Source organism: Lepidochelys olivacea (genome assembly GCF_965140295.1).
Source record: "Lepidochelys olivacea isolate rLepOli2 genome assembly, chromosome: 3".
In the NCBI taxonomy this organism is placed as follows: Eukaryota; Metazoa; Chordata; order Testudines; family Cheloniidae; genus Lepidochelys; species Lepidochelys olivacea.
Window position 1 is genome coordinate 38,923,224 of NC_140413.1, and position 26,997 is coordinate 38,950,220.

The window sequence follows — 26,997 nt, forward strand, 5'->3', positions numbered from 1 at the left end:
GAGTCGGTGGACGCCGCCCAGAGGAACTCCGCCCGGATACGTGAGTGTACTGAGGATCGAAAAACGGCCCCACAATCGCAGGACGCTTCATGGGCCAACCTCCTCTCTCTGGTTTTATAAATGGCTGTTTTAGCCAAAGCTAGGAGGAGGTTGACCAGAAGATCCCGCGACTTTGTGGGGCCACGAATGGGAAGTGTATAGATAAAAAGGTGGGGGGAAAAATGAAGCCAGAAGCGTAATAAAATATTTGTGAGGAGCCGGAAAAGGGGCTGCAATCTGGCACACTCTAAATACACGTGCGCCAGGGTTTCCCTCACATTACAAAAAGGACAAGTGTCCGGAATGGGGGTAAACCGTGTCAAAAACACGCCCGTGCTCACAGCTCCGTGAAGGAGCCGCCAACTGATGTCCCCGACGGGCCTTGGGACCAGGGTGGAATACAGGCTGGCCCACCGAGGTTGCTCACCCTCCAAAGGTGGCAGGAGATCCCGCCACTTTGTATCGGGGCGGGACACCAGGGTGTGGGCGTGAAGGGTGTGAAGCATAAGTGTATATAAGTATTTCCGTGGAGCAATTTGAAAGCTAACCAGCTGCAGTTCGTGCAGCCGGCTTGCAGTGAAAGGGTGAGGGGTTTGTTGGGATCTACGGGGTGGGGGCCCGATGGAAAGGTCCGGCGGGCCCGGGGTAAGGGATGGGCGGGGTGCGCCCTCGCACAAGGCTCGGCTAACATAAGCCCGAGCAGCGGGGGTCAAGGCGGCCTTCACCTCCTGAAGTACGCGCCGGGGGGTACGAAGGCTGGAGAGCCCCATGCGCCGAGCGAGCATCAGGGGATCCAGCCAGTCTCTCCGGTCGTAGTCCAGGAGGTCTCCGACCCTCGTGACTTCCGCCAGGACCAACCTCTGGCGCACCGAGCGGGACTCCGCCACCTGCACACGGAGCTGGGGGTTGTGTAGCAGGGGCTCCGTGAGGAGATCTGCCCCCACGGTGGCCGCCACGGACCTGGTTGTTAGAAACAATTTCCAGGTCCAGAGGAGGTCCTGGTAGAAGACCGGCAGCCCGGAGAGGTCTCGCGGAAAACCCCTCGGAGAAAGATAAAAGAGCTGCCGGTCATATCGAAACCCTTGGAAACGGCGCAGGAAGGCGTGCGCCAGTATGCTCCACGCCGAACTACTTGCACTATAAAAGAGCCTCTGCAGGGCCTGGAGGCGGAAGACGCGGACCTGAGTGTACAGACACTTCAGGCCCTGCCCTCCTTCCTTCAGGGGTAGATGAAGAACTCCAACAGGGGCCCAGTGCATTCCTGACCAAAAGAACTCTAGAATCAATCTCCGGAGATGGGTCAGGAAACCCGGGGCCGGGGCCAGGGTGTTGAGCCGGTACCAGAGCGTGGACAGGACTAGTTGGTTAAGCACCAGTGCTCTCCCTCGGAGGGAGAGACATCGAAGAAGCCTCGTCCATCTCCGGATCCGCTCTATCACCCCGCCCTCTAAATTTTGCCAATTCTCCGGCGGGGAAGGATGTGTGGCGGAAAGGTAAACGCCGAGATAGAGCAGTGGACCCGCACTCCACCGGATGGTCTGAAGTGCGGGTGGGAGGGAGCTCACCTGCCGCCAGTCCCCCACCGCCAAGCCAGAGCTCTTGACCCAGTTGACTTGGGCGGAGGAGGCTGCCAAATAAATGGCTTGGCATGCCGCCACTCGCGCCAAGTCACCCGGGTCCTGGACCACGAGGAGTACGTCATCGGCGTACGCCAACAGGACCAGCCGCAGCTCCGGCTCCCGCAGCACCAACCCTGTCATCCTCCTGCGGAGGAGACAGAGGAAAGGCTCGATCGCCAGAGCGTACAACTGGCCCGAGAGGGGGCACCCTTGCCGCACTCCTCGCCCGAAGCTGACCGGTTCAGTCAGGGTCCAGTTGAGCCTAACCAAACACTCCGCGGAGGCATACAGCACCCGGAGAAAACTCACAAACTGAGGTCCAAATCCAAACGCCTGCAGAGTGCTCAGGAGGTACCCATGGTCTACTCTATCAAACGCCTTCTCCTGATCAAGAGACAGGAGGGCGAACGATAGACCATCTCTCCGCCCGAGTTCCAAAAGGTCTCGGACGAGAAAGAGGTTGTCAAAAATGCTGCGACCCGGGACAGTATAGGTCTGGTCTGGGTGGACCACGTCCGCCATCACGGACCCTAGCCGCAGCGAGATTGCTTTCGCTACGATTTTGTAATCCGTGCTAAGGAGTGAGACGGGACGCCAGTTTCGTAAATCGCGGAGGTCCCCCTTCTTCGGCAGCAAAGCGAGCACCGCTCGCCTGCATGACAGAGGGAGGACCCCGCTCTGCAAGGACTGAGCCCAGACGGTGACTAGGTCTGGGCCGAGAATGTCCCAGAATGCGCGGTAAAACTCCACGGTCAGCCCGTCCATGCCCGGAGATTTATTGGTGGGCATGCGACGGAGGGCTTCCGAGAACTCGGCCAGGGTGAGAGGCAGCTCTAGTCGGTCTCGGTCGCCCACGCTGACCGTGGGGAGTTCCTCCCAGAGCACCTCGCAAGCGTCAGGATCGGTCGGGTCCGGGGAGAAAAGGCTTGTGTAGAAGTCACGGGCCCTCCCACACATCTCCTCCGGATCCGTGAGGGGGGTGCCGTCTTCCGCAAGAAGGCAGGTGACGTGTTTCTTGGCCCCCCTCGTTTTCTCCAGGGCATAGAAGAAGCGGGAGCCGCGGTCCATCTCCCGAAGGAGGCGGATGCGGGATCGAACGAAGGCACCTCGGGCCTGGAGCTCCTCCCGCTTCTCCCGACACGCTCCGCAGAGGGACGGGTCCTCGGGATCGGCGGCCAGGCGCCTCTCCATCTCTAAGACCTCCCGTTCCAGCTGCTCTATCGCCGCATTTCGCCGTCGGCTGGTGCCCCGAGTGTAGTCACGGCAGAAGAGCTTGGCGCGCACCTTCCCGAGATCCCACCATCGCCGCACTGAGGGAAAGGCACGCCACTGCTCTCGCCAGGCCAACCAAAACTCCCGGAAGGACATCACAAAGCTCTCGTCCTCCAACAGGCTGTTATTAAAGTGCCAATAGGCCGGCCCCGGTCTCTCTGCACGGAGGGAAACCGTTACAGCGACTAAATGATGATCGGAGAATGGGGCCGGCCGAATTGCGGAGGAGTGGGCCTGTGAAAGATGGAAACGGGATAAGTAAATACGGTCCAACCGAGAGTGGTGTGACCGATGGGCCTCCACCCGGACAAAGGTGAACGTGGAGGTGTCATCTGGGTGATGGTCACACCAGACGTCCACTAGGGAGTGATGGTCGACTATCCCTTGGAGAATATTCGCGGCGGCCGGACTCGGTTCGGCCCCTGAGCGGTCCCGTTCCTCGAGGGTGGTGTTAAAATCCCCTCCCAGGACCAGGCACTCATGCGAATCCAGGGTGCCGAGAAAGTCGGACACCTGCTGATAAAATTGTGGCCTCCTGGAGCTCATCTGCGGGGCATAGATGTTAACAAAATTAACCACGAGCCCCTCCATACGGACTCGAAGGTGCAGCACGTGGCCCGGTACGGCCTCATTGACCCCTAGCACCTCAGGCCGTAGATTGGGGGAGAATAGGGTTGCCACTCCAGCCTGCCAGGTCGCAAAGTGGCTAAAGTATACCCCGTCCCCCCACTCCAGCCGCCACCTGTCCTCGGCGGCCGGGTCCGTATGGGTCTCCTGCAGGAAAACTACAGAGTACCTCCCCTCCCGAAGGTAAGAGAGCACCTGGGACCTGCGGAGAGCCATCCTACAGCCCCTGGTATGCAGGGTCGCAATAATAAAAGGCGTCATACGGAGGGCTGGGGGGGGTGGGGGTCTCGTATTGGCGGGGGGGGTTCAGGGCCCCTGGCGGGTTGCACAGCAACCCATGACCCATCCCGTGGGTGAGTAGATCGCTTCGGAAGCTGCGGGCTCGCTCGTAGGCCGCAGCACCGCGCTTTCCTTGCCCCCTGCCCTCCTTTATAAGGGCCTTTGTGGCCTGGAGGAGTTGATCAAAGTCCCCCCATAGCCGAAGAGCCAGCTGTGCCCTATCGCGGGCGCCATGGGAGTGCTCTAGGAACTTCCGTAGCGCATGCCGCAGCTCATGGGGGGGTGGGGTTACAATTCCTGAGGTATTCCCTGATGGGCCTCTTAATACAGCCTCGTGGTCCGCTAAGGCAGGTAGACAGGGTGCGGACCACCGACGAGGCGTCTGACAGGCTGGGGTTATTAAATTCATTTCACACCTTGGGGTGGAGGGGGATGGCAGGGGAAAAATTGACTCCTAACGGGTCGCGACTAGAAAGTGCAAAGACTGCTCCCTGGGGGGAGTCTGTAAAAGGCAGAAAGGAAATAACCCCAGGGGCGGCATTAACATTGCAGGAGGAGGGACCTTGGGCAGGGGCAGGGGTGGGGGCAGGGGCAGGGGTAAGGCTCTGGGGTGCAGGAGGCGAGCAGCTAAAGGAAAGTGCCTCCTGAGCAGAATCAAGGGTTAAGGGGGAAGGGGAGGGGCTCCCAATAATGCTAGGTGCTGGCTCCTTGGTGGTTTTAGCGGTCACGACATCAGGTGGTGGACCGCCTTCTGCAGGGTGCTCACCCGGGAAGGCAAAAAGGGGGAGGGAGCATGGGGAAAGGGAGGCTGGGGTAAGGCTGCCCAGTTCGAGGCCAGCCGGCAGCAAATCATCCCCTCCCTGGGTGACCGGGGTCAAATCTAGGGCCTCAATCTCCGCATACACGGAGGAGAGGCCAACTCCTGCCACCCCGGGGGCCTCTCCTCTAGGGCCTGCCTCAATGGCCGCCTCGGGGTCCACGGGGGGCTCGGGTAGCGTCCAGGCAGAAGGGGTGTCCTCAGGAGTCTCGGAGGGGAGGGTTTCCTGTGGAGGGGGGATTCTGCCCTCCAATGCCAGTCCGTCTTCCCCTCCCGACACCGGCGGATGGATCTCGCTCGCGGCCGTGGCGGGAGGCTCGATAGCAGTGCCTCCTTTCCTGGTCTTCCGGGGGGCTTCCGCGTCGGGTGGATGCAGCGGAGCTCGAGCCTTCCGCTTGCCTCGCTTCCCCTGGACTAGGGTCCAGCCCTCCATAGCATCATCTGGGGGTTGGTTAGCAGGGGTCATGTCGGGGGGCGGAGGCAATGGTTTAGGGGTTCGGGGAGGTAGCGGTGGGGCAACATGAGGGGCGGGGGCCTCTCCTTGGGGAGGGCCCTCTCCTATACCCGATAATATCCTTGCCACACCCTCCTCCATGGGCTCTATTGGGGTGGTACTAGCAAGGGTGGAAACCCCTTGCTCGCCCGGGCATTGTAGGGAAGGGATCTCTTGGGCCCGGACGGGAGCAGCGATGGGTCGAGTAGGAGGAGGGTTGGTTTCTGGTACTGGGCAGCCAGGGGCGTCGGCAGCGACGGGGCCGATGTCCTGCCGGGTCTCGGGGGTTTCGGGTGCCCCTCCCCCCCCAGCCAAAGGGCAGTCTCTGCGGACGTGCCCCGCTGAGCGTCAGAGGTAGCACCGGGCCTCTCCGGTAGAATAAAAGACCCGATAGCGGGCTCCCTCGTAGGGGACTAGAAAGGACCCCTCAAGCGCCTCTCCGTCACGCGCCCCTGCCGGTGGCAGAAGCTGCACTTGCCGGCGGAACGAAAAAATGTGACGGAGGGTGGGGTCCTTGCAGCCCAACGGGAGAGGGCTGATGACAGAAACAAGTTTCCCCAGGGTGGAAAGAGCGGGTAACAGGGCAGCATTGGGTAAGAAGGGAGGAACGGAGGTAAGGACGAGGCGAACGCCCAGGTCTTCTAACGGTTCTAGGGGGACAAACACCCCCCCTACCGTCAGACCCCTCTCCACCGCCTCCTGGGCAGCATCCTCCGAGGCTAAGAAGAAAACGACCTTCCCATACATCTTGGAGGCCGCCACAATAGCCGTGGGTCCTACCACCTTCGCCAACGCCTGCACGTATGTCTCCACGCGGGGCGAGGCGGGCACCAGGAGGCAACGGACGCCGTGCTTCCTGGTCAAGGCGGGGAAAGGGCCTCGGGCGCTGGTGATGGTGGCGGAGGCAGGGGGGGCGCGAGATGACGAGGCGGCAGGCAGCGGGGAGCCCGCTGCCGCCCGGGCATACGTCCTGGGGGCCGGGGGAGGGACAATCGCAGAGCTGGTGGAGGGAAACGCTGGGAGGGGCGCCACGGTTGATGACGAGGCCGCAGCGGTGGGGGCAGCCCCTGCCATGGAGGGCTCAGTGGTTTTAGCGGGGCCCTTTCCCTTCCACCCGCCCTGGCCCTTCTGGCGAACCGGGGGGGGTTTCCTAGAATCTGGGGCGGGTGCAGCAGCAGCAGCAATCACCCTGGTGCCTCCTGCTACCGGTGCCCCAGCACGGGGGGTGGCAAGTACCTTAACAATAGTAGTAGGGGGGGGGACCTTGGGGGTTGGGCTGGGGTGGTGGTGGGGAAGGGACAACTAATTTTATTAAAGCAGTCTCGCCCCTCTCGTTCCCTGCCATTGTGAGCAGGGAGAGACAGGGAGACACCGGAAGGAGGGGGGGGGGGAGAAGGCAGAATAGCCCCTCCTTCCGCTGGCTGCGGACGGGAAGGGAAAAAATGCCGAGGGAGGGGGGCTGGGAGGAGCGGGGGGAACAAAATCGGGGTCCAGTAAAAGGGGCAAGTTGTGGGATAAGCAATCCGGGGGGGGGGTGCAGACCCACACACGTTTGTCCATAGAGTCTCGGTTGGTCGGTTGTTAGGTCCGGTCCGGAAGGCAAAGTTCAAAGCAAACAGCTGGATCTGAAGGGAGATGGCAGATTGCCAGCAGGGACGGACTGCGGGGGGGCCGTGACAGTTGTAATAACGATGGGGGGGGTAGGGGCACCGATGGATCGGGGGTGGGGGTCTCCACGCCACACCCCCTGTGCCGCCACAAACGCAAGTAATCACAGTCAAACTCCCCCCCACGAGAGTATAATTCAGAAAGTTACTCAATCTCATGGCCTCCGTCACGATGATTTATATTATTTCTTCTGTCCGATGAAATCTTCGTCTCCGGCTGTGTTGGCTGTGTTCCAAGGCCTCCGGCATGTTAAGAATGTTATAAGGTCCGAGCTGCTGGCAAAACGGCTGGGTCTGGGGGTTTCCACTCCCCCCTCCGGACAGCAAAATCGGCAATCTTCCCCCCCCTCCTCCGGGGGCTCAGCTGAGGCAAATAGCTGCGCCCGAAAGCAGGCGTGGGGGGGGGGATGGCTGGCGAAGGACGTAGACGGAAAAAAAACACAAAAAATGAAAAAAAAAAAACCAAAAAAGCGTCTGGCCCGGTCGGGGGGGGACTAAGGCAGGTGCAAAAAGTAAGAAAAATCCGGGCCAGGGGGCTTTAGGAAAGAACAGAAAACAGATAGCTGAGGAGCAAGCAAAAGACGTTCCGTTTCCTAACAGGGAAGGCTCCAGAATAATCAGGAACCTTCTGGAGACAATTAAGACAAGCTGATTAGAACACCTGCAGCCAATCAAGAAGCTGCTAGAATCAATTAAGGCAGGCTAATCGGGGCACCTGGGTTTTAAGAAGGAGCTCACTTCAGTTTGTGGTGTGCGTGTGAGGAGCTGGGAGCAGAAGGCGCTAGGAGCTGAGAATGAGAACGCGGACTGTTGGAGGACTGAGGAGTACAAGCATCATCAGACACCAGGAGGAAGGTCCTATGGTGAGGATAAAGAAGGTGTTGGGAGGAGGCCATGGGGAAGTAGCCCAGGGAGTTGTAGCTGTCGCACAGCTGTTCCAGGAGGCACTCTAGACAGCTGCATTCCACAGGGCCCTGGGCTGAAACCCGGGGTAGAGGGCGGGCCCAGGTTCCCCCCAAATCCTCCCAATTCCTGGTCAGACACAGGAGGAGTCGACCTGGACTGTGAATTCAGAAAAATGGCCAAGCTGAGGGCTGCCATGGAGCTCCAAGGCGAGCAAATCCACCAATAAGTGCAAGACCCACCAAGCTAGAGCAGGAACTTTGTCACACTATTTACTTCTTCTTTTAATGAAACCTTATTTTTACATTGTATTGGTAATTCCACTTGCTAATTATAAAACATTCTGTGCATTCGGTTAAAGATGTTCGCTCCTTTTATAATGTTTCCTATCCATGTAATTTGATCAGTCAACTCCTGATTGTGTCTACTAAAAGGTTATGATTCTGTTTCTATTTCCCTGTCAAGCATTGTCTGCTATTCCAGTAATCTTCCTTTCCTGACCTTTTAAAGAAGCTATTACTGTACCATAATTGTAACCAGCATATTATTACTTCTCATATATAGTACTCTAATTGGGAAGCTGATAGAGCAGCAGCTGACAAGTGATCTTGTAAGAAAACAAAAATTACTTACTAACCTCAGAGGAAAGTGAAAACAAAAATATTGTGATTTAGTCTCACAACTGTATTTTTGACCATTCTGGTGTGTAGTCCTTATTGCTTGCTATTTCTTCACTTGTTCTCTTTTTGAAATTCCTACAGTGATGTGCAGGTGGCAATGGGGACAGGCAGAGGATGGTGCTGTGGGTCCCTAATCACAAATTCGCACACAAGTGATGTGGGAGTGATGGTCATTCAGCATTGACTTGGAGTGATATCAGCATCCATATCCTGCTTGTGCAACAGAGCAATGGTCTTCAGAGACATCACTGCTCTGCCCAATCCAGGGAAGGGCGAGAAAAGGGTTCCTAAACATTGTTAACACCACTATTGATTTGCTAGTGTCTCACAACTAGCTGGTAATCCAATTGTGTGGTAAAAAATCAGCATCGCCCACACAACACTGAGCCCTGCCTCCTGGAATGTCACACTTTCTGATGATGCTGGTGGGCTCGAAAGGTGCACTGCTCTCATCAGAATCAAACTTGTCAAATACAACACTGGGTACAGCTGCACTGAATGAAACATGTTTCCCAGGCAAGTCCCATCTTGATGAGGTCAGTGCTGGATACATGTTCTACTGGATAGGCAAGTCCACAGAAGAGATGCATCTGTAGGGTGAGCTTAACTATTGGGACATCTATCTCCCATTCAGTCTGGCTGTAGCATTGCCTGATACATGGACAGCGTGTTGTGGCTGGATTCCCCGCTGACCCAGTGCTGGAATATTCCGCCACTGTTAGGGCCCTGAGTTGGGGCCTGGTGGAGTCAGGTCGGCCCAGGCCTCTCCTGAGAATCTGAATTACAACTTATTAGAGTTTCAGAACTCTAGATGATAAAAACTTCTCCATCTGTCTTTGAAATATTAGTAACTCCTGATTTATTCCAATATATTATTGAGATTTAGATTTCTGATACTTGTGTTCTGCTATTGGTCAGAAATACCTTGAATAAATGTCTCATCTGCTTATATTTGGTGATTTACATTTGCATGAATGAATCTGAGGTTCCGTGACATGTCTGATACATTCATCTTTGCTAAAAATTGCGATCCTGCAAAACTAAACACAATCAGGACTTGGTTTAAGCTTGTGTTATTAATGCATCTACGTTTCTACACATTTTTTGGAAGCTGCAATAATAACCAATGCATCATCCAATGGAAGTCAGGTAGAATTGATTGTAAGAGTTGCCAGATAGAAGCAAAATACCTTAGAGATTTATTAAAGGGCTTTGATAATGACAGCCTTACCATCTATCTTCGAAGGCTGCCTTGTCCTATTAGTTGTTGCTTTTATGTGACATGTATAAGCAAGCAATGAGTCAGTGCCTTGAAGTTTGTGGAATGGACCACTCAAAAATTATGACTAAAATTCCATTTCTCAGTCAGAACATGACTCATGATTTCCACTGAATGTGGTGACTTGTAATCTTCTGATTTATTTGTTTTTCAAACATATCAGTTAAACTTGTCAGACTTATAATTTTTGTTGGTAGATCATACCAGAAGCTTTGGCTTCCAAGTCTAAAAATGCATGAAGACATGTTGAAGATCCAGTATATCTGAACAGGAAAGGTGGCAGCATGAAGTGCAGTGGACTCTACACATGAGAGGTCTTGGAAAAACAGAACAGTTGTCAACATGATTCTTGGGGGTGTCTTCGAAAGATACAAATGCAGCCATCTCAGTGTATTCTATCCATCTCTGCCTCATCCAGTTGCAGGGCTAACAGACAACACCTTGTAATTGATGGTATCCAAGTTTGCTGAGAAATCTAATGAAAACAACATGGACACCTAACCTCTACTCTTTGCCCAGAGCAGATAGTCTGGCAACAAGATAAGTGCAGTTAATTACTGTATGAAGATTTAAAAGCACATGCAGAAAATTGGAGGAAACCCATTTTAGATAGTGGTGTCTCACCATGGCCTTCTCAACAACTTCCCTGAACAATGGAAGGTTTGAGGCAGGATTGTAATTGACAAGGCAGTTAATGCTAGGTGTTGGATTGTTGATCAAAGATGTATGCAAGTTTAAAGGCTACTTTCCCCCAAAAGAAAGCTTTAATATACCCCTTCAATAATGGACCCTGCCATGAACCCTGCATTCACTAGCAATAAAAAACATGGGTCCATCTCACAGAATTCACCTAGCTCATTGAAAAATTCTGACTGCTGCACTAGAGGAAACTGGTGTAAATATGGAGACATTCCACTGACTTCAACACTTGTAAAATACAGTGAGAGCTATATGGAAATACTAAATTATAATACACTGAAATGAGATCAGGATCTAGGGCTCAGTATATTACAATCATAAAATTTGGTCATTCTTCCCTACTCTTGCTTGTGAGGTCTTAGCTCTTTTTTTTTAAAAAGGATGCAATCAACTTGAAATCTAGGTGGTATAAAATTTTGATCTTAAAAGTAGTTTCTGCACCTGAGACTGGGGAAACTTACTAACTGATTCATTATACAGGGAAAATTGTGAAAATGACAATATAGAAAGTGCTATCAAACGTACACAGTTCACAAACTAAAAATAGAACATTTCTTTCTCCTGTCTTTTTCAGTTATAGTAATTTTGTAGATTTCTTGTGAGAACATTAGACAAAGTAACTTCAGACAGAAGTGTAATTTTTAAGTTGTTGGTTGTCACAAGGCAGGGGTCTCACCCTTGATTCTTACTGAGAACAGTCCTCTCACACGCACTAGTGATGACTTCAGCATCAAGTGCTTTATAAATATTTATTCACACATCATAAAGCTTTCCCTGAAGCCTTTACCTACTACCAAGGCAAAGGGAAGGAATGGGGAAGTAGGGGGGAAGAGAGATCTCTCATCACTCTGAGATCTTGCACTTTTTCTGACCCTTCCTTTCAGCCTTCCCCCCTAATCCTCCTATTTCTTCCTGTCTCTCTTTCAATCGTCCTCAGCAGATGAGCTGAATCTCCTTGTTGATTGGTTAATCACCTAGTACTTAATCAATTGTCTTGCCACTTTGGATCACATGGGTATGCTTACCAAGTGCACAAAATAGTGGATTAGCTTTAAGCTATTCACACCCTGTCATGCTGGTATTTTAAATATGTATACACATGGGTAGATTATCCCTTTGCATCTCACTCTGGATAAATACATATTTCCCCAGAAGGAACTCAGTGAAGGAACTAAATTCCTTTCCTACTCCCCCTTTGCTATGGGAGAAGGTGATCTGCTACTGGCCCTAGCTGTGCTGCCTGGTACATTGTAGAGTTAGAGACAAAGCTCTTTCCTTTCATAGATCCTTGTTGCCCTCTCCACCCACATAGACAGAGAAGTAAGTACTGGGTGGATAGCCTCTGCTCTACCTACACCATGTCTGCAAAGGAGGTTGTACAGGAGAATGTGTGGCCCTTAAAGGGGTTTGACCTGCTGTGGACAGGGACAAAGCCATGCTGTATAACTGTGGCTTATGCACTACCCATGGCCAGGGAAAGTCTGGAGCTCGGGGTATAATTTCCAATTCAGATAGACCTACCCATGCAAGCTCTGATTAAGTACATCTCTAGAGTTTAAGTTGAGTTCATACTTGAGGCAACTAGCCCTTCCTGCCACTTGTGCTGCATCTACATGGCTATTTTTAGTGCATTAGCTCTATCAGAGCTAGCACAGGTTTGTCTACCCAAGCTGGAAATTGTACCTTCCAGCTCAGGTGTAGACATACCCTTATGCCCCTCTGTGGCGATGGGGGCCTGCACAACAATCTGGCACACCATTATTAAGCTGTACTGGTACTTGTCAGACACCTCTGCCAGTTAATGTATTGTTTTCTGGAGTTCTATACTAGGAATCAAGAAAATTGAATGCTAGCTTTCATCTGGTTGAAGGATTAGTACCTGACATCAGTGCCCATTGTGAGACAAATCCCAACTGTAAACAGTGAGTCATTGCCATTACTAGAGGAATAGGATTATTTCAGTGATAACACAGTAATCTCTATTTTAATAATTACACATATGCTTCAAAATGTAACAATTGGATATATAATTGTCTTGTGTAAAAGAAAAACATTTAAAGAAATGCAATGATGTAGAATCAATCTCTCAATTTTTCTGAGGGCTACATCAATACAATCATCAGAAATTGTTTAATCAAGGAGATAGTTTCAATAGATTATCAATAAAGCACGTATATACTCATAATATAGTGTGAAGTGCACAAATGCAAGTATATACAGTCATTTTGTTGCTTGTTACAGCTAACTAGAGAGAAGGCAGGGACAGGTGGGGCAGAACTCCAAGCTCTAAGTGGTAAGCTATTGGAAGTCATGGAAAAAAAGAGCATTTTGGATCAGGTATTGTGAAAAGTAAACGTCCACTTCCTATTACACTGATTTAGGTAGGCTCTGATGCAGGAAAGCAATTAAACACATGCTTTAGACCCTCTGAAGTCAATGAATGAAATCCTGGACCTATTGAAATCAATGAGATTTGTGCCTTTGACTTCAGTATAGCCTGGATTTCACCCACTGACATTTAGGAAAGCACCTAAGCACATACTTAAATCAAGGACTCACTGAGGATTTCAGGTGATTGTTAACGTGACTTACATTTTTTTTATGAGTTTAACTACTGAACTAAAGCAATATTTCTATCATATGCTATCTCTGTACTCTTATAAATATATGTGAAGCCACGTTACAGGGCCAGATACTGCTGCCATTCAAGTCAAAGGCATTTTTACCATTAACTTCAGTGAAAGTAGGATGAGCTCTATGTTGTATCCTGTTGTCTCTTTGGTATTTTTATCAAAGACCAATAATAACCTCTTTAGTCTAAAGATCTCATAGTGCATTAGTATGGTGAGTAAGTATTATTAGGAACAGGGAATATTTGTAACCACAGTTTTCCCCATTAAGTTGTTTTTAACCACTTTCCTTTATTTCCCCCATTCTATTCCAGTTTTTTTCTTTTCTTATACAAATAACTTTACCAACTTTATCACTGTCAAGAGACAAGTGTTAAGTTTTACATTTGGCAAATGATAGGACTGTGAATGCAGAACACAGCTGGAGTGTGTATAATGAGGATGCAATCTTGTTGCTGATGTTGGAAAACAACAACATGGTGTATATTTATATCAATTTAATGAGGCCCTATTCAAAATCCAGCTGTGAAAATGTGATCAATCCCCACACAGTGTCAGCACTAGAAAGTACAATTCTCCTGGGTTAAACCCGATTTTCACATACCTTGCTCTGTATTTTGTTGCTTTTCATTTCTAGCAAGCCACCACCAAAATATGTAAGCCGAAAACTTTAGTTTTTTTGAATAGTTACACTGAAAAAACTTTAGGAGAAAATGATTGAATTCCCACAAAATTCTTACAAACAAATAACTTCATGAGTATTATGGGTTTCTTTTCTTTTTGCTTAAAAAAAAAAAACAAAGACATAAAACCCAATACTGAATTACTTCTGTAGGTGGTGCTAGAGATATTTTCATGCATTTGCTTGCTTATGAATAGGTGTGGTTTTAACTACAGAAAAGCATGTTTCACTTGTTTTCATACATTTATATTCTCATTTTCCATTAGTTAAGCTCATTGTGGGGGTAGCACAGCCTATTTTCAAATGGAAAAGTGGAATGTTCCAGTTATTTAAAGTAATGAAAAAAGTACAGATGGTCCTTTAATCCAGACTTTTGCTATCTTGGCCACTGAAACAAATATCTTTTGAGTAAGAGCTGTGTAAGGGCTTCCATTATGACTATCTCAATGTAATTTGTGAAAACATACCATTGGCATTTGACCTATTAAATTAATGAAAAAAAGACCATACTTTCCTTAAGACCACATTTTACTTATAGTTTGGGTACTAAAGAAAACAATTATTTTTTTGTTAAAGGTTCTCAAAGTGTATTAGTAAACAGGGAATTATCACTGCGTTAGTGTGTTTCCCATGGAGTCTGCAGGGTCAGTTCTTGATCCTATATTATTTAACATTTTTATCGATGACCTGTAAGAAACATAAAATCATCCCTGATAAAGTTTGCAGATGACACAAAATTAGGAGAGGTGGTAAATAATGAAAAGGATAGCTCACTGATACAGAGCAATCCAGATTGTTTGTTTGATAACTTGGGCACACACAAACAATTTGTATACATCTAGGACCAAAGAACATAGGCCATAGTTACAGCATGGGGGACTCTATCTTGGGAAGTGGGGTCTCTGAAAAAGATTTGGGTGTCATGATGGATAATCAGTTGGACAGGAACTCTCAAGGCAATGACGTGGCCTAAGGGCTTATGTGACTTTGGATGCATAAACAGGGGAATCTTCAATAGGAATAGAGAGATTATTTTACCTCTATATTTGATGTGACTAATGTGTCAACTTCTGGAATCTGCAATTCAAGTAGGATATTGATAAACTGGACAGTGTTCATGGAAGATTCATAAAAATGATTAAAAGATTAGAAAAAAAAATGCTGGTGTAGCGATTTTGTTCCTTGAGTCTATTTAGTTTAACAGAAAGAAGGTTATGGGGGCCCCAATCATGAATAGGGGCCCCAATCATGGACCAGACCCAATTATGCTCGACACTGTACAATCACCTAACAAAGAGACAGTCTTTGCTCCAAAGACCTTACCATCTAAAGAAAAAAGAAGACAAAATGTGTGGGCACAACAAACAGACAATGTGGAACACAGGGAAACAATGAGATAACACTGGTTACTGACAATAAAGAGACACATAGCAGCAGGAGGTGAAGAAAAAGTTACTTCAACACTAGGGTGAAGCAGAAGCAGCAGGCCTCAAAGTACTGAGTAACTGAGGTGAGGCAAGAAACCTGGTGGGTGGGAAAACAAACAGGAGAAAAGTGGGGAGAGTTTTGGGGAAAGAGATGGGGTCCCCTGTGTGGGGAGAAGAAAGGCACAGCACAGGAAATGGGATCCTTTGAGGACAGAAAGATTAATACATGTCCCTAAGACAATGACTGAGTGCTTGGAGAGGGAGGAGAAAAAGCAAAGTGATGGCTAGACCAAGAAAGTAAGAAGGGAAGAGAAAAGCCGGGGGAGGAGGGGAAGGGAGAGGTAAAGAAAGGATCAGAAAGAGATGAAGGAAACACATATTTAACTTCCTGTTTCTGAGAAAACAGGCTCAATATGCTGAGTATTAATAAATGCTTTTTAAATTTTCACTTTGAGATAAGGGGAAAAGTAAAGTGCTTGGATTATCTTCTTTCCAGCCTAACATTTCAAAGGAGGAAAAACTCAATCATGTAAAACCAAAGCCCAGAATTTTTGTCAGCCAGTGATATGCTAAATTCTAAGAAGTTTTGTATCATAAGAATGACCATACTGGGTCAGACCAAAGGTTCATCCAGCCCAGTATCCTGTCTACCAATAGTGGCCAATGCCACATGCCCCAGAGGGAGTGAACCTAACAGGTAATGATCAAGTGATCTCTCTCCTGCCATCCATCTCCACCCTCTGACAAACAGAGGCTAGGGACACCATTCCTTACCCATCCTAGCTAATAGCCATTAATGGACTTAACCTCCATGAATTTATCCAGTTCTCTTTTAAACCCTGTTATAGTCCTAGCCTTCAGAACCTCCTCAGGCAAGGAGTTCCACAGGTTGACTGTGCACTGAGTGAAGAAGAACTTCCTTTTATTTGTTTTAAATCTTCTACCCATTAATTTTGTTTGGTGGCCCCTAGTTCTTATATTATGAGAAAAAGTTTCATTATTCACTTTCTCCACACCGCTCATGACTTTATATACCTCTGTCATATCCCCCCTTAATCTCTTAATGAGGGAGGCAACCTAGTGACAGAGGATGTGGAAAAAGCTAATGTGCTCAATGCTTTTTTTGCCTCTGTCTTCACTAACAAGGACAGCTCCCAGACTGCTGCGCTGGGCATCACAACATGGGGAGTAGATGGCCAGCCCTCTGTGGAGAAAGAGGTGGTTAGGGACTATTTAGAAAAGCTGGACGTGCACAAATCCATGGGGCCGGACAAGTTGCATCCGAGAGTGCTAAAGGAATTGGCGGCTGTGATTGCAGAGCCATTGGCCATTATTTTTGAAAACTCATGGCAAACGGGGGAAGTCCCAGATGACTGGAAAAAGGCTAATGTAGTGCCAATCTTTTAAAAAGGGAAGGAGGAGGATCCTGGGAACTACAGGCCAGTCAGCCTCACCTCAGTCCCCGGAAAAATCATGGAGGAGGTCCTCAAGGAATCAATTCTGAAGCACTTACATGAGAGGAAAGTGATCAGGAACAGTCAGCATGGATTCACCAAGGGAAGGTCATGCCTGACTAATCTAATCGCCTTCTATGATGAGATTACTGGTTCTGTGGATGAAGAGAAAACAGTGGATGTATTGTTTCTTGACTTTAGCAAAGCTTTTGACACGGTCTCCCACAGTATTCTTGTCAGCAAGTTAAAGAAGTATGGGCTGGATGAATGCACTATAAGGTGGGTAGAAAGATGGCTAGATTGTCGGGCTTAACGGGTAGTGATCAATGGCTCCATATCTAGTTGGCAGCCGGTGTCAAGTGGAGTGCCCCAGGGGTCGGTCCTGGGGCCGGTTTTGTTCAATATCTTCATAAATGATCTGGAGGATGGTGTGGATTGCACTCTCAGCAAATTTGTGGATGATACGAAACTGGGAGGAATGGTAGATATGCTGGAGGGCAGGGATAGGATACAGAGGGACCTAGACAAATTGGAGGATTGGGCCAAAAGAAATCTGATGAGGTTCAATAAGGATAAGTGCAGCGTCCTGCACTTAGGACAGAAGAACCCAATGCACAGCTACAGACTAGGGACCGAATGGCTAGGCAGCAGTTCTGCAGAAAAGGACCTAGGGGTGACAGTGGAAGAGAAGCTGGATATGAGTCAGCAGTGTGCCCTTGTTGCCAAGAAGGCCAATGGCATTTTGGGATGTATAAGTAGGGGCATAGCGAGCAGATCAAGGGACGTGATCATTCTCCTCTATTCGACATTGGTGAGGCCTCATCTGGAGTACTGTGTCCAGTTTTGGGCCCCACACTACAAGAAGGATGTGGATAAATTGGAGAGAGTCCAGCGAAGGGCAACAAAAATGATTAGGGGTCTGGAACACATGAGTTATGAGGAGAGGCTGAGGGAACTGGGATTGTTTAGTCTGCAGAAGAGAAGAATGAGAGTGGATTTGATAGCTGCTTTCAACTACCTGAGAGGTGGTTCCAGAGAGGATGGTTCTAGACTGTTCTCAGTGGTAGAAGAGGGCAGGACAAGGAGTAATGGTCTCAAGTTGCAGTGGGGGAGGTTTAGGTTGGATATTAGGAAAAACTTTCACTAGGAGGGTGGTGAAACACTGCAATGCATTACCTAGAGAGGTGGTAGAATCTCCTTCCTTAGAAGTTTTTAAGGTCAGGCTTGACAAAGCCCTGGCTGGGATGATTTAATTGGGGATTGGTCCTGCTTTGAGCAGGGGGTTGGACTAGATGACCTCCTGAGGTCCCTTCCAACCCTGATATTCTATGATTCTATGATTGATTCCTCTTTTCCAAGATGAAAAGTCCTAGCCTCTTTAATCTCTCCACATATGGTACCCATTCCAAACCCCTAATACTTTTATTTGCCCTTTTCTGAACCTTTTCTAATGCCAGTATATCTTTTCTGAGATGAGGAGCCCACATCTGTACACAGTATTCAAGATGTGGGAGTACCATGGATTTATATAAGGGCAATAAGATATTCTCCATCTTATTCTCTATCCTTTTTTTCATGATTCCTAACATCCCGTTTGCTTTTTTGACTGCTGCTGCACACGTCTTCGGAGAACTATCCATGATGACTCCAAGATCTTTCTCCTGATTAGTTGTAGCTAAATTAGCCCCCATCATATTGAGCCTTTGTTGAGGGACCTTGTCAAAGCCTTTGGTGAGGGACCTTGTCAAAGGCTTTCTGAAAACTAAGTACACTAGATCCCCCTTGTCCACATGTTTGTTGACCCCCCTCAGAGAACTCTAATAGATTAGTAAGACATGATTTCCCTTTACAGAAACCATGTTGACTTTTGTGCAACAATTTATGTTCTTCTATGTGTCTGATAATTTTATTCTTTACTATTGTTTCAGCTAATTTGCCCGGTACTGGCGTTAGACTTACCAGTCTGTAATTGCCAGGATCACTTCTAGAGCCCTTCTTAAATATTGGTGTTACATTAGCTATCTTCCAGTAGCTGATTTAAAGGACAGGTTGTAAACCATAGTTTATAGTTCTGCAATTTCACATTTGAGTTATTTCAGATATATTATTTCTATAAAATCAAGGAATGAAGATTGGGGATAGCATTTACTGTTCATGTTTGTTGCATATTTGTTTAATATTTTAACCTTTGATTAGATTTGACAGGATACCCATTCAACTGGGTTTTCTGTGGGGATGGGTGTGGAACACATTCTTCATACTTGTATCCACTTGTTGCCTGTAATATGGTGATGAGAGGGCCATAAACAATAAATAACCACAGCATTACTTCACATAATCTAGCAAGCTGAGTGTTCCACAGTGGAACTTTGTTGCCTGTTCCTCTACAGCAGGGGTTCCCAAATTTGGTTCATGGCTTGTTCAGGGTAAGCCCTGGCGGGCTGCAAGACACTTTGTTTACCTGAACATCCACAGGTACAGCTGCTCACAGCTCCCAGTGGCCGCGGTTCGCCATTCCTCACCTTACCCTGAACAAGCTGCGAACCAAGTCTGGGAACCTCTGCTCTAAAGCATGTAAGTATATTGCCAGTGTTTTTTAAGACACATCAATGGAACAAGGTGTAAGTAAAATGAAAGAATTACAGCAACACCTGAGCAAGAATAAGGAAATAGTTATCCACATGGTGAGCTGCAGTGCAATTAAAATCACAGCCTCTGTGATACAAAAGGATTTTGAGCTGCTCTATTTTGTTTCTGAAGCACAGCACTGAAAACACTGCTTTGCCACCATTAACTGAAAATAGGGGACAAACTGCAAAGAATGGGGCAGAAAATCCCCAGAACTGGTGGTTATTTCTAATACTTAGATTCACCAAGCCAGCAACAAAACAGTTTCCACAATGCCTTACTGGTTACCCAGAAGCCAAAAATACAGCTCCCTTAAACAATTTAGCCTTGGGCTCCCACTCCAGACAGCCTAGTCAAATATGATGAGGATTACTGAAAATCTAGTTCATCATATAAAATTTATTAAAAGAGAGAGAGAGAGCCCCTCCCTCGGCCCAGCCCAGGCCCACTGGAGCTGCTGTGGCTGGGGAAAGGCACCTCTCCCCCACCTCTGAGCTGTTGCAGTGAGAGAGGGCTTGGGGGAGTCCTCTCTCCCCACTGCAGCCCCAGAGCAGCCTGCACCCCAACCCTCTCATCCCTGGCCCCACTCCAGAGCCTTCACCCCCTGCACCTAACCCTCTGCCCAAGCCCTGAGTCCCCTCCCAGACTCCGAAGCCCTCATCCCCAGCCTCTCCTCAAAGCCAGCAGCCCCAGCCAGAACTCTCACTCCCCCCTGCACCCCAACCCTCTGCCCCAGCCCTGAGCTGCCTCCCACACTCCAAACCCTTTGGCCCCGCCCTCACCACATGAATTTTCTTATGTGCACCAATATGAAGGTGATGTGTCACACATCACCTCCATAACGGTGTACATAACAAAATTCATTCTGCACAAGGATGTAAAAATTAGAGGAAACACTGGTCACCATCCCATAATAGTAAACATCCCATAATACTAAAACTTGTTATGTAACAACTTTGATTGACAGATTTAGCAGTTGTGATTGGTCCATACTTGTAAACCAATCAGAGAGGGTTAAAGATGAATGGAAGATAGGTATGCTAATCCTAGGATTGGGAAACAAGCCAATCAGAACAGGCCAAAATTGTATAAAAGACAGAGCAAGCAAGCAAAAGTCAGTCAAGTTAGGAGTAGGAGAAGTTAGAAGAAGGAATCAGTGGAAGAAGAAATTGCAGAATATCAACAGCAGTGGGCTGCTGGGACAAAGCAGAAGGATCCTTGGACAGAGCAGGGGGAAAGAAGACTACGAAGCATAAGCATTCTAGCTATAGTATATAGAATAGAAGTAAGGTTAATGAATGTGTATGCTTGGGATAATAAAGATGAGTGTCATGTTTGTTACTATGTATAAAGTTTAGTGTTTATTAAGATTACTGTCAGTGTCCTGTATATGACTGATCACCATGTGCAGAACACAATCGCTTAAGCCATTTCAACTGTATAACATTACAATATTGAGTACTTTGGTTTGGATACCTCTGCTAATGATTTATGTTTATGTTTTTATTTAGGTTTAGATTAATTGTATTAGAAAGATCAGTTACACTAAGCCCTGGTCTACACTAGGACTTTAGGTCGAATTTAGCAGCGTTAAATCGATGTAAACCTGCACCCATCTACACGATGAAGCCCTTTATTTCGACTTAAAGGGCTCTTAAAACTGATTTCCTTACTCCACCACTGACAAGTGGATTAGTGATTAAATCGGCCTTGCCGGGTCGAATTTGGGGTACTGTGGACACAATTCAATGGTATTGGCCTCTGGGAGCTATCCCAGAGTGTTCCATTGTGACCGTTCTGGACAGCACTCTCAACTCAGATGCACTGGCCAGGTAGACAGGAAAAGAACCGCAACCTTTTGAATCTCATTTCCTGTTTGGCCAGCGTGGCAAGCTGCAGGTGACCATGCAGAGGTGACCAGGCAGAGCTCATCAGCAGAGGTGACCATAATGGAGTCCCAGAATCGCAAAAGAGCTCCAGCATGGACTGAACGGGAGGTACGGGATCTGATCGCTGTATGGGGAGAGGAATCCGTGCTATCAGAACTCCGTTCCAGTTTTCGAAATGCCAAAACCTTTGTGAAAATCTCCCAGGGCATGAAGGACAGAGGCCATAACAGGGACCCGAAGCAGTGCCACGTGAAACTTAAGGAGCTGAGGTAAGCCCACCGGAAAACCAGAGAGGCGAACGGCCGCTCCGGGTCAGAGCACAAAACATGCCGCTTCTATGATGAGCTTCATGCCATTTTAGGGGGTTCAGCCACCACTACCCCAGCCGTGTTGTTTGACTCCTTCAATGGAGATGGAGGCAACACGGAAGCAGGTTCTGGGGACGAAGAAGATGATGAGGAGGAGGAGGTTGTAGATAGCTCACAGCAAGCAAGCGGAGAAACCGGTTTTCCCGACAGCCAAGAACTGTTTCTCACCCTGGACCTGGAGCCAGTACCCCCCGAACCCACCCAAGGCTGCCTCCCAGACCCGCCAGGCGGAGAAAGGACCTCCGGTGAGTGTACCTTTTAAAATACGATACATGGTTTAAAAGCAAGCATGTGAAAGGATTACTTTGCCCTGGCATTTGCGGCTCTCCTGGATGTACTCCCAAAGCCTTTGCAAAAGGTTTCTGGGGAGGGCAGCCTTATTGTGTCCTCCATGGTAGGACACTTTACCACTCCAGGCCAGTAACACATACTCGGGAATCATTGTACAACAAAGCATTGCAGTGTATGTTTGCTGGCGTTCAAACAACATCCGTTCTTTATCTCTCTGTGTTATCCTCAGGAGAGTGAGATATCATTCATGGTCACCTGGTTGAAATAGGGTGCTTTTCTTCAGGGGACACTCAGAGGTGCCTGTTCCTGCTAGGCTGTTTGCCTGTGGCTGAACAGAAATGTTCCCCACTGTTAGCCACGGGGAGGAGGAAGGGTTGAGGGGGTAGCCACGCGGTAGGGGGAGGCAAAATGCAACCTTGTAACGAAAGCACATGTGCTATGTATGTAATGTTAACAGCAAGGTTTACCCTGAAAGAGTGTAGCCACTGTTTTATAAACTGTGTCTTTTTAAATACCGCTTGTCCCTTTTTTTTTCTCCACCAGCTGCATGTGTTTCAATGATCACAGGATCTTCTCCTTCCCAGAGGCTAGTGAAGATTAGAAAGAAAAAAAAACGCACTCATGATGAAATGTTCTCTGAGCTCATGCTGTGCTCCCACACTGACAGAGCACAGATGAATGCATGGAGGCAAATAATGTCAGAGTGCAGGAAAGCACAAAATGACTGGGAAGAGAGGTGGCAGGCTGAAGAGAGTAAGTGGCGGGCTGAAGAGAGGGCTGAAGCTCAAATGTGGCGGCAGCGTGATGAGAGGAGGCAGGATTCAATGCTGAGGCTGCTGGAGGACCAAACCAGTATGCTCCAGTGTATGGTTGAGCTGCAGCAAAAGCAGCTGGAGCACAGACTGCCACTACAGCCCCTGTGTAACCAACCGCCCTCCTCCCCAAGTTCCATAGCCTCCTCACCCACATGCCCAAGAACGCGGTGGGGGGGCCTCCGGCCAACCAGCCACTCCGCCACAGAGGATTGCCCAAAAAACAGAAGGCTGGCATTCAATAAATTTTAAAGTTGTAAACTTTTAAAGTGCTGTGTGGCATTTTCCTTCCTTCCTCCACCACCCGTCCTGGGCTACCTTGGTAGTCATCCCCCTATTTGTGTGATGAATGACTAAAGAATGCATGAATGTAAAGCAACAATGACTTTATTGCCTCTGCAAGCGGTGATCGAAGGGAGGAGGGGAGGGTGGTTAGCTTACAGGGAAGTAGAGTGAACCAATGGGTGGGGGGTTTCATCAAGGAGAAACAAACAGAACTTTCACACCGTAGCCTGGCCAGTCATGAAACTGGTTTTCAAAGCTTCTCTGATGCGTACCGCACCCTCCTGTGCTCTTCTAACCACCCTGGTGTCTGGCTGCGTGTAACCAGCAGCCAGGCGATTTGCCTCAACCTCCCACCCCACCATAAACGTCTCCCCCTTACTCTCACAGATATTGTGGAACGCACAGCAAGCAGTAATAACAGTGGGAATATTGGTTTCGCTGAGGTCTAAGCGAGTCAGTAAACTGCGCCAGCGCGCTTTTAAACGTCCAACTGCACATTCTACCACCATTCTACACTTGTCAGCCTGTAGTTGAACAGCTCCTGACTACTGTCCAGGCTGCCTGTGTACGGCTTCATGAGCCATGGCATTAAGGGGTAGGCTGGGTCCCCAAGGATACATATAGGCATTTCAACATCCCCAACAGTTATTTTCTGGTCTGGGAATAAAATCCCTTCCTGCAGCTTTTGAAACAGACCAGAGTTCCTGAAGATGCGAGCATCATGTACCTTTCCTGGCCATCCCACACTGATTTGGTGAAACGTCCCTTGTGATCCACCGGAGCTTGCAGCACTATTGAAAAGTACCCCTTGCGGTTTATGTACTCGCCAGCTTGGTGCTCCGGTGCCATGATAGGGATATGGGTTCCGTCTATGGCCCCACCACAGTTAGGGAATCCTATTGCAGCAAAGCCATCCACTATGACCTGCACATTTCCCAGGGTCACTACCCTTGATATCAGCAGATCTTTGATTGCGTGGGCTATTGCATCACAGCAGCCCCAACAGTAGATTTGCCCACTCCAAATTGATTCCCCACTGACCGGTAGCTGTCTGGCGTTGCAAGTTTCCACAGGGCTATCGCCACTCGCTTCTCAACTGTGAGGGCTGCTCTCATTTTGGTATTCATGCGTTTCAGGGCAGGGGCAAGCAAGTCACAAAGTTCCATGAAAGTGCCCTTACGCATGCAAAAGTTTTGCAGCCACTGGGAATCGTCCCAGAGCTGCAACACTATGCGGTCCCACCAGTCTGTGCTTGTTTCCCGAGCCAGGAAATGCGGTCCCACCAGTCTGTGCTTGTTTCCCGAGCCAGGAATCGGCGTTCCACAACATGAACCTGCCCCATTAGCACCATGATACATGCATTGGCAGGGCCCATGCTTTAAGAAAAATCTGTATCCATGTCCTGATCGCTCATGTGACCACGCTGATGTCGCCTCCTCACCTGGTATCGCTCTGCCAGGTTCTGGTCTGCATATACTGCTGGATAATGCGTGTGGTGTTTAATGTGCTCCTAATTGCTAAAGTGAGCTGAGCGGCCTCCATGCTTGCCTTGGGATGGCGTCCGCACAGAAAAAAGGCGTGGAATGATTGTCTGCCGTTGCTCTGACAGAGGGAGGGGCAACTGACGACATGGCTTACAGGGTTGGCTTACAGGGAATTAAAATCAACAAAGGGGGTGGCTTTACATCAAGGAGTATTTCAGGCAGGACTTCATGGAGGGTTCCAATAAGAAATGGTGCACCTAAGTAATTGTTCTTATTGGAACAAGCAGGTTGGTCTGGCCTCTGATTGATACATGGCTAGATTTATCTCGCTGCACCTTCTCTGAGAGTGACTGCAGTGTGACCTAGAGGAAGGATTCCCCTAGACGGGGGTGGGGGGCGGGAAGCAAATGAGTACAAATCAAAGCTGGTCTATTTCTTGTTTTGATCCACTACATCTATCTTCTACAACTTTGGCTGGCAGCAGACGGTGCAGAAGGACTGCAAGCCATCCACATCTCATGGCTGCTCGGCAGAAGATGGTACAATAGGACTGCTAGCAATCTGTATCACCTGCCTGCTCACCATAAGATGGTTCAATAGGACTGACTGCAGGACTGAAGAGAATGACCTTGTCAAGTCACTTCCAATGTAGTCCCTGCACCCATGTCTACCCAGGCACTCCTGGCCAACGTGGCCAGGAGCACTTTGGATATGACGATGACGGCTACCAGTCCTATTGTACCATCTGCTGTCACAAGGCAATGGGTTGCTGCTACTGTGTAGCAATGCAGTACTGTGTTTGCCAGCACCCAGGAGACATACGGTGACAGTGAGCTGAGCGGGCTCCATGCTTGCCGTGGTATGGCGTCTGCACAGGTAACTCAAGACAAAAGGTGCGAAACGATTGTCTGCTGCTGCTTTCACGGAGGGAGGTAGGGAACGGAGGCCTGACGATATGTACCCAGAACCACCCGCGACAATGTTTTAGCCCCATCAGGCATTGGGATCTCAACCCAGAATTCCAATGGGCAGCGGAGACTGCGGGAACTGTGGGATAGCTACCCACAGTGCAACACTCCAGAAGTCGACGCTTGCCTCGGTACTGTGGAAGCACTCCGCCGAGTTAATGCACTTAATGCACTTAGAGCATTTTCTGTGGGGACACACACACTCGAATATATAAAACTGATTTCTAAAAAACTGACTTCTATAAATTCGACCTTATTTCGTAGTGTAGACGTACCCTAAATAAAGAGAATACTTTGTTTTGGAAAAGTACTGGCTGGGTGTCAGACCCTTGAGCGGAAGGTTGTATCCATGTCCTCCGAGGAGTGAAGAGAACAGTGAAGTCTGTTCTGGGGAGTTTCTGGAAGGGCACAGGGATATCCTTGATAAACACTGGCAACCTCTGTAGGGAGGTCCCCCTCCTTTCACTTTGCAAGAACAGCTTAATAGGTTAACATTAGGGGAACCTGGAAGTAAGCAACAGAAGGGCTACTCTGGGACCCCTGGGTCTGTTCTTGGGGTAACATCTGAATGCAGTTATCACCAAATGAATAACTGTGAACTCTTTAGGGAACTGGAAAAAAAAACTAGTTAGAATCATAGAAATGTAGAACTGGAAAGGACCTCAACTTGACCAGGTCATCTAGTCCAGTCCCCTGCACTGAGGAGGGACTAAGTGTTATCTAGACCATCCTTAGATAATACTTAGTGTGTATACGTAAATATAGAGCATATTACTTCCCTTCTACTCCTATGTTTATGGGAAAAGGGAGGCTATTACAGTCCTGAATAAATTCGTAAACTAGGGAATACTTTGAAAACTCTAAGTCAGATTCAAATCTCAGTTGCAAGGATGTAAATCTGCAATAATTCCATTTAAGTCATGATTTACAGTCTCTGTGTGAGATCCTGCTTTAGTCGCAGAAAGGCATCCTCATGCCAGAAGAGCTAGCACCTTGAGGATTTCCCTGGTGAGGGAATCCCAAAATAGCATAGATTCTGTATCAGCCCCTGCATATTACCCTCCTGCCTGACTCCCAGTATAAGGGACATGGGCGAGAGAGCAGCAGGACTACCCCTATGCACTAGTGACTCCCAGCTCCTTGAGCATCCCCTTCAGGCCATGGGCACCTGGATGTAAATTAGAATAGCCTTGAGGTTTCTGGGTTGCACTAGATATGCCTTTGAATAAAAGTTTCAGCATCATTTCTAGGTGAATGGGAAATTGGAATGAATTTATTAACTTCATTTCCTTTAGTGCACATTACAAATTGGCTTTCAGGGTATCCACTTATTTTTCAAGAAGTTTGGAGTTCTTATGTGGACTCTGTTCCAGAAAATGAATCAGTATGGGCAGACTCTTATAACTGCTTTATAAGATTGATCATTACAGTGTGGAAAATATTTTGAAAAATATTTCTTGTAAATATAGTTAGTGCTTCATTGACTTCAGTGGGACCACTGGCCTAAGTAAAGCAAGGAAGATTTGGCCAATTGCTATTTAATAAAGTATTTTATATTTATTTCTATTTATTTTTGCTGTATTGTATTTATAAATAAGAATATACAGATATTATTTTAAAAGATAAAAGCTCCACAACAAAACAGTAACTCTTGCTCAAAGGAGCAAGCCTTAATTAGAGAATCGTTAGATTCATAGATTATAAA